Genomic DNA, 9,063 nt, shown 5'->3' with positions numbered 1-9,063 from the left:
TTTACCACGCAACTCGATGCGCCTATTGTTATGCAAAAACTACTACAAGATGCAAAAAGTGTGAGGTCGGTCTGTATGTCAAATGCTTGAAGCAATATCGTATTCTGCAATGACTTGTTTCAGTGATGGTGGCGCGAAAGACCATGTTTCCGATGCAAAAGCGGCCTCGTATTGCGACAGTTTCATAAACCACTTTCTTTCGCTTCGCTTCAAAGGAATCTGTACCGCCTGTGCGCTTACATTTCAATTGTAAAATTCACTCACGATTGCCGATTGCAGCAAAACAACAAAAGACTTGTTGCATGCATTTCATTGCATTGCAATTTGCAACTCTAAAAATTATTGTGTTGTCAGGGCCGTCGCTGCAGGGGGCGTGCTCCTCCCATGACAACGACCTGTGCACACACACTTCAGGCACTGAAGAAGAACTGGTTTTAATTTTAGTTTCATGAACTAGGTGGCTAGTAAAAATATTAATTTTCATGGTCTTTCCACTTTTCCACTTAAAATTTATCGGCGATTAATTATCAGCGATAATCAAATATTGCCTTTGGCGATAACGATAAACGATAACTGAAAAATAATTAAGCGATAACGATAAGCGATAAAAATTTATCGCCGATAATTATCGCCGATAAATTATCGCCGATAATGCCCATCACTGATTGTGCATTACGAAGAGAGCTACGCCACCAGAATTAGTTTCAGAGTCTCTAAGATGGAGGGGTGATACTTTTGGGAATGGTGCAATTATAATGTACAATGAATTTGATTAGATTGTAGTTTCGGTAATGAGAATTATTGTTATTTATTTTCATCAAGCAAAGCTGTCCATATCCAAAACAACGAAATAATACGCAAACTGCAAATGCACAAAGAATCATTTTTGATGTCGTCAGTTTATGAGCTCACTGAACGTCTGTTGTTACAAATTCCAATACTGTGCATTATTAACAATGAGAGTTAGAAGAATTGAAAGTATTCAGAACGATAAAAACAATCAGATAACATAAGGTCTGATATGAAGCAATTTGAGGAGTGAATGCAACGGTGGATAAATGAAAACATGTTTTTCCTCAACAAAGCATCAAATGTTGTTGCGACATAGGTTATTCAATTTCTTTAAAAATGTCGTCTAGGCAGAGTTTATTTTTTCTCAGACTGCGGGTATTGGGTTTAGTGTTTTTCAACGGATTGCTTGCTTCTTGTACCAAAAAAAGTTGAATGTGGTTTCCCTTTGATTGGAAGCGAGGAGTTGCCAGCCTTTCTGATGAACTAATTGCACGATGCTTTTTAGAGGTCAGCGGAGAAATCAGGTCATTCCATAAATAAACCAAAATTTGATATAGGCTATAAAAACTAGCTGATATGTTCTTACGCAATACGAATGCATGCACGAGGAATAAACCACATGACAGGATACAGACAATACAAACAAAACAAAAGAGGACATATAAAAGTATATTTTACGAGTGACAAATGTGCGTACGGTACCACAAATAGTGGCGAACGCATGATTTTCTCAAGGAGGGGGCACCCGAAAAAAAATTTTCGAATTGAAATGAAAACGAATTGAAAAAACACCCATTTGCCAATAATTAACCAGTAGGCTAAGTCATATTGTGTAAGATTATCTTACCATAGCCTACTCAGCTTGCATTGATGGTAATTTTTTAGCTTGCACCAGCTAGTTTACTCATTTGGATAGATTTTGTATTGAAAAAAAAAAAGATGTGATATAACAGTCGACGTCGCATATAATGTTTTACGCATAGACGACGTAGCCTAGTTAGCTTACTCAACCGAATGAACCACTCGTAGACCTAAACGGATTAATAAAACTGTAATAATTCAATTGCCAGGAGTTGGTTAGCGCGTGACTTCGTGAACGAAAAAGCTTCAAGATCAATAGGGGCGCTGGTTCGACTGTCGGGGTGTGCGCTTGATCAACGCATTTTAAAGACTGCTCTCCATTCAGCGGCACCTAATGGATGGAATAATTTTCCGGCAACAAGACTTCAACAATCGGAAACTTCACTCTGTCAATCTCAGTAACCGGCCCCGCGTCAAAAGCCTCTAAAAGTATGAGAAACTACCATGAATCCCCTATCGAGGCTTTGTCAGTCCGAGGATAAAGATTCAAAACCAACCAACCAAAGTTTAAATATCGAATTTAATTTATTACGGTACTTTAAAAGAAATTATTGCTTTTTGAACATATAGGCTATAACGAAAAGAAGGCCTACCTTACAGAGCCGTGTGAGCACCATATTGCTCCCCTCTGAAATTCACTAGTGGGCATCTACTTTTTAGCAAATGTGCCTAAAGTGTTTTTCAAATCATATAGGTTATAAATTCGGATTAAAAGCATCAGGCTGACTCTCCAATCTGTTAAGACTTGATCTTTGACTACATAACAATGCAAAGTTTACCTAAAATAACCAAAAGATTTTCACCCTCATCATCATTTTTAGCCTGTGGTAGCCCAATGTTGAGTGAAGACCTTCCCCTTTTCTGGCCAATCTAGTCGATCGTGTGTTTCTTTATACCAGTTTGTCTTGAAAAAAAAAATATGCCACTGGGTTGTATGCTAAACAGCCTACTTCAGCAAGGTAGTTGCAAACATTTTGGCAGGTGAGGTTTCCTTCTGTATGCAAGCCCCCTCTTTCCTCCTAAAGCGTTTTTTTAATTAAAAAAAATCATCTCGAATGCATAAGCACACACTGAATACTCCTGGTCAACGCTTTTGGGTAGGTTATGAGATCGAATGGAATGGAAGACGTTTTTTCCATTTTCCTTCCTGAGATTGTCTTTCATTTCATCTCCATTCCATCATAGAAGTTTTCCATTCCACTTCTAAATTTCTTTCATTTTTCATTTCATCTTCCATCTGCAAATTTTATGGGTAAACTTCATTTAAAAGTTTTACAGCAATATTTTTCTAAGGATACGTACCGTTTGGTGTTAAAAGTTAGCTTACAACTACAAGAAGAATCCAGGGGCGTAGGCCATGGAGCAGTGACGATCGGTGAGGGAAAGCAAGGAAAGCAGTGCTTACCTGAGCGAAAACTATGCAAAATATAATGACTGAATTCTAGGTTTAACTTCTTATTATTTTTATCAAGTCTATTTTAACTTGAAAATTACTGTGTTCGTGACTAGAATTACTCGTAACGCTTGTGAGTAGTCTAAGTCCTCACCAAACCGCATGTCTTGCCTATAAATGCCAATTAACGCAAACGCTTTTGTCAGAAACCATCACTGAAGCTCCAGGGAAATCAACTTTCAAAGTTGCTTTCCCAGGTTCAAAAATGTCAAAAAACGCCTTCGTTTTATCCAATCCTCAATCGTTTTGCAAAACGTCACCAGCTGCTTAGCCAATCAGATGTGTTATGGTTATGGTATGGTTAGTTGTGCTTTCCCAGTGACGTCATGCGTATCTCATAGCGGCTGCTTTTGGTTTCAGACGAAAGGAATACAACCTCTACGCATGAGTGATTTGCGCGCTTGTAACTATAGGCTACCGAGTACGCTGAAAATAAAGCTGGTTCTCTTACCAAAAAAAACATAGATTCTACAATAAAACATGCAATTCCAAAGGGTACATTAACCAACCAGTGGGCTACTGAAACAGCACAAGTGTTTTTTAAATTCTTTTGGGTCAATAGACTGACATCACAAGTTCAGAGCAAATTTACTTGTGTTCTTCAAGAATGGACTAGCTTAATTTATAGGCTAATTATTTGCTCTTTACTAGTGCACCAGTCCAATGCATGTCTTAAATGCTTACAGATGACATTGACAATAAGTTTTTGTGCTCAGTCTAAAAACGTAGCCAACATTCTAGACTAGTCCCAGTTTGATTGATTGATTAAATCTTTATCCTCGGACTGGGAAAGTCCGCAGATTTTGTTTTGAAAATGCTCTCAGAGCACACCAAATTGGAAGAGTTTTTCAAAATTTTCTGGGGGAGGCCCCCCAGACCCCCCGCTGGAAGTGTTGCCTTCGGTAACACGCCTTCGGGCTTCGCCCGACGGTTACGCCCTTCGTGCCTACTACCTTGCTGCAGCATATTTCCAAGTTGCTTTCCCAATGGTTTAAGCCACCGAACGTCACTGCCATGGAGTCAGGCAAAAAATATACGACTCCGACTTTTCTTCGATGTCTTCGGGGGTATTGTCAACAAGTTTTTGCAGGTTAAAGTAGCGTAGGAGTGGTTGCTTTTTTGTTTTATTTTTGCGTTGATTACTGTCCGGTGTGTGTTTGAATTTACGGTAGCTTACTCACTCTTCTATCGCTTAATTTTATTTTAAGCTGGGCAAAAACTTTGACTTAGAAAACCTTATGCTTGATTTTGGTGACTCTACGGCAGGGCTTCCCGATTGGGGGTGCTCGCACCCCCAGGGGGTGCGAGTAGCTGTTTCTAGGGGTGCGAGAATCCACCCAGGAAAAACAGCTATACCGTATATAGAGATGGATTTTTTTTTAACGAGGGAGGTGGTGCTTATCTCTTAGAGCATTCTATGTTGGCCTATACAGCACAATGCACAACAACAAGAAAATACCACCCGACAAGAAACAAAAAGGCTGTGGTCCGAACGTCACGTGATTGGTGGAGGGATAATGCGATAATATTGTGTCAGCAATTTGCTCATTGTTGGCAATTTCTTATCATACGCATTGGGAAAGAACGCATTTTAAGCGAGAACGAAGTTTTTCACGTTATAGACTGTGGATTGACTTACGAAAAGGAAAGTGTCAGCTACTGCTGGTTGAACAGATAATTTCGTAAAGACAGGAGAAAGGTCATAGATCTTGATTAACGTCATTGTGTTCTCAGTTTGTGTTATTTCATTATTTATTCGATTTTGCATTTTGTGCTGTGGCGTAGCCAAAGGGGGGGGGGGGGGGGTTGGGGGTTACAACCCCCCTTTTGGCACGCGTGTGACGTCACGATATTGAAAACGATGCTTTCAGTCTCTTTATGCTTGAGAATGATGCTTTGAGTCTAAAAAAAAAATTGCCTAATTTTAAACAAAACTGCATTAAAAGAGCGAGTTTTGGCAATACCAAACATTCAAACATCTCAGCCAGAAATTAGCAACATGAAAACATAGAGACTTAACTTTATTTTCGAAAAATGCCGAAGAAAACATGATCTTATCCTTTTGCTATGCCACCAGATAGCACCATTTTACAGGAATATTCATACCCACATTTTTGTTTAAAATGCTCTCAGAGTGCACCAAATTCAAAGTAACTTTTCAACATTTTCTGGGGGAGTCCCCCCAGCTCCCCCGCCGCTGGGTGCCGTCTTACACGAACACGCTGTTGGGCTTCGCCCGCCGGTCTTCAAAAACCCCCCTCTCAAAATTCCTGGCTACGCTGCTGATTTTGTGTGATCGTGTTGTTGAAGGCTGCCCTTTTTCCTATTTATTAGCCATATAAAGGACTGTGAGCTGCTTTTCTGCGTGGTCTTCGTACATATTTTGAATTTCTTCTCAGAAACACTCTGCTTCAAAACAAGGGGTGCGAGATTGGCTTCATCAATCCCAAGGGGTGTGGGGCGATAAACGAATCGGGAAGCCCTGCTCTACGGTGTAGCTTCCGCATATGGATAAAAGTTTATGTATTTGATGCTCCGATTTGATGTAATAATTTTCTACCATGTAGCCTACCGCACCGGTAGGCTATGGGAAGCTATGCTGAAATGAACTTGATTGATTTTTTTATTATTATTGCGGTTTGCATTTCAGTTGTCAAAGCGCTCTGCATGCTGCCACATAATGTCATTGTTTCTCATTCTTTGACTAACTGTTCAAGTGTTCACAGAAGTAGAAGCATTCGAGAGTGAGGTTCTTCAATGTAGTGCTTAAATGTTTAAACTTGGTATGTGAAAGTATGTCATTGTCATGCTCACAAAGTGTGAATATTATCGACTTTACTTCTTTGAACAATCGTCTGCCAACAGTCGCGCTAGTTCAATACTAAACAAAACGACGTAGCCTATTTTTGTTTAAAAAACATAATCAAACGGAAACTTTTACTTACTTTATTTTACAATTTTTGTATGTCTTGAAATGGCGATGCATATTTAAAGATAGAAATGAAATAGAATGATAAAAGATTGACTTTCATCTCATCATCCAAATTTTTCATCCTTTTCTATTCTTGACATTTTTCATCTTCCATCCAGAAATGTGCCTTTCATTCCATTGCACCTACCATTCTATTCCATCCCATTTCATTACCTGCTTCTGGATGCTATTATTGAAGATCTTCGTCGTTTCACGAGCATTTAATTTTGGACAAGTCTTATGCTATTAACCGTTGAAGCACATTTTCTAAGGAAGCTATAGCGTAGTAGCCTATATTGTTTCTTCTGTAAACTCCAACAAAATAGCGTAGACTTTAATTGCTAGTTTTGCTGATTTAACATTGTCATTCAAAATGATGATCAACATTACAAAACCGATGGATGCAGCCTAAGCTGTAAGTATAACATGTCGAGTCTTCGTCGCAGTATTGTCATATTTTGTATTTAAAATTCTCAATAAATGTTGCACCTACTAAATATGAATATGGGTGGGCCCCTAACCAGAGTTTTGGAAGCGGTAAATAAAGAGTTTCGTGATTTGTGCTACTAAATAACTTCTGCAGCAATATTTACATCGTTTTTTCATTTGACATAGCCAAAAAAAGTAAACAAACTGAAATAAATGAGCTCCTAAACAGCCGTCCGCGTACGAGAGGAGGTAAATACGGGCCTGCTACCTGAGACCACTCTTGAACAATAACATGTTTGGACTACACAATCACATCAACGCTAAAAAAATTAACATTTTTTGAAGGGAGGAGGGGCAGTGGTGCCGAAGTTAGTTGAGGATTGGGGGGGATAAATCAAAATTTTATCAAATTTTTAGACGATTTTGAACATTGGGGGGGATGCTTATTTTTATAGACAATTTTAGTGGTAGGCTACTAGTATTAAGTTTATTAAACAATCACCGGACCTCGGTAAATTAGCTGCTAACAGCATAATATACATATAAGAAATCATGGAGATAAAAGTGCTCTTGTGAATGACTGCCGCAAGATTAAGAAAAAAGCAAAGAAAAATTGGTACCTCCAGCAGGATTCAAACCTATGACCTTCCAATGAATATTTAGTTTTTCCAAAAAAAACAAAAGGTATAGCCTACCTACTTTTCTTCTTGCCCTCTCCTTCACTAGAATCACAACACTTAGTGCACTATAGGACAAAGTCACTAGTCAGGAGACTGAAAACAATCGAAGCTACAGAAGAACATCTTCAAATTTATGGCAAAAATGACAACTTTCAAACACATCACAAGAACTATAGTTACAACCGAACATATTGCGTCTTACGGTAGTGCGCATTGAAAACTCATTAGCAATTAATTAATTAGCACTGTTATTTATGATGATGTCATTAAGAATAGGCTATTGTCGTGAATGTTGCAAACAATGCTAGCATTCAACCTTTCCTGTCCCAAAGTATTTCTCAGCCAGGTTTTCAATCTACGAAGATTGGAAAAACACCTCTCACAAGCAGCAGAGCTTAACGGCCAAACTAAGAGGATCTTAATCAGCTGGAGAAATTGAGAATAGAGAGGTTTTTCCAACTAGGACAATACCTGGTAAGCTCTTTTAGCATCGTACAGAGATTTTACTCCTGTTGCCTTTCTGAATGAATCAGTTTGATAACTCATCGATTGTCTACTGTTTATTCAGCTCTAGGTAAGTTTTGACCATTTCAGGAACTAAGCCGGTCTTGAAAATACGTGCAAGTTCTTTATACTTTTCCGAATCACAATCCAGGCTACTTTCAAACCGTTCGGTCAGTTCAGAGATAACTCTGTCCATGAACTGATTGTAAAGTATTTTGTAATGCAGTTGAGTGTCTGCAGTAGCTCGTAGCTGCCATCGAGCTTCCACCCAATCTCTCTGGGACTCTTCTTTGCCGTGGTGCTTGCAAAGGCGTGATAAAATTAGCAGCAAATTTTTCCAGAAGTGAAACTGCATTTTTGTAATTGTTTTCAAACTCAAAATCACGATATTTCACTCGAGTGATTTTCAAGGTTTAAAACAGCTTTTCACAAGAGTCAATATCAAGCTTTTCTCCTTGCAACATGATACTAAATTGCTCTATAAGTGCCAAAGGCTTGAAAATCAGCACAAGTCCCAAACATGTTTCTGCAGTTTCTTAATTACTGCAGTACCGTGGCCAGTGGCCTGGTCCAACTCGTCCTTAATACCTTCAATGAAGGTCCTTCATTGTCTAGCGTCAAATCGAAGACAATTTTGAACTGTGATCAAACATCAATAAAAGAAAAACAACAGCTGTTCCAGATGCTTAAAAACAACTAAATCGAAGTAAAACTTCATAGCAAATTTTATTTTTTCTGATTATTGGGGGGGATGCTTCCAAAATATTGGGTGGGATATATCCCCCCCATCCCCCCCTACTTCGGCACCACTGAGGAGGGGGCATGGCTCAAAGGCCACTCCTGCGTACGCCACTGACCGTAAACATACAAATTCAAGTAAGTATGCATAGATAAACAGATCGAGCGCTGTCTGTTTGACACAATAAGCTACCTACATTGCTTCATAAATAGGTTGCAGGTGACTATATAATCTCTGTTTGTGGAAGTCGCAATGATAAAGCTTTGGTAGAGAGTTTATTCGCAATAAATGCATCGAAAACTTCGCTTCCTTATTGACTAAAAATGCAAACAACACATGTTATTGAATGTTTGTTTGAAGGCTACATCAATAAGGAAATCGATTGCATAGAGCCGCAAACTGACTGTTGTGCGGTCTTCTGCAACAGAATAATCATTAGATTCCGTTTCCAGAAATGAAGCTTATACGACGTGCTTATAGAAAGCTACTTCTAACTTTGACTTCTTTTTTTTAAACAAATGATTATTATTAATTCACGTAGGTTTATTGACCGTGAGGTTATTTTCGTACAGTCTAGAAAGTCTAGAAATTATTGCTATCATTTCATGAAAGGATAAAATCACAAACAAAAATG

This window comes from Aplidium turbinatum, chromosome 6 (assembly GCF_918807975.1).
Source record: "Aplidium turbinatum chromosome 6, kaAplTurb1.1, whole genome shotgun sequence".
In the NCBI taxonomy this organism is placed as follows: Eukaryota; Metazoa; Chordata; class Ascidiacea; order Aplousobranchia; family Polyclinidae; genus Aplidium; species Aplidium turbinatum.
Note: the sequence above shows the minus strand (reverse complement) of the source record.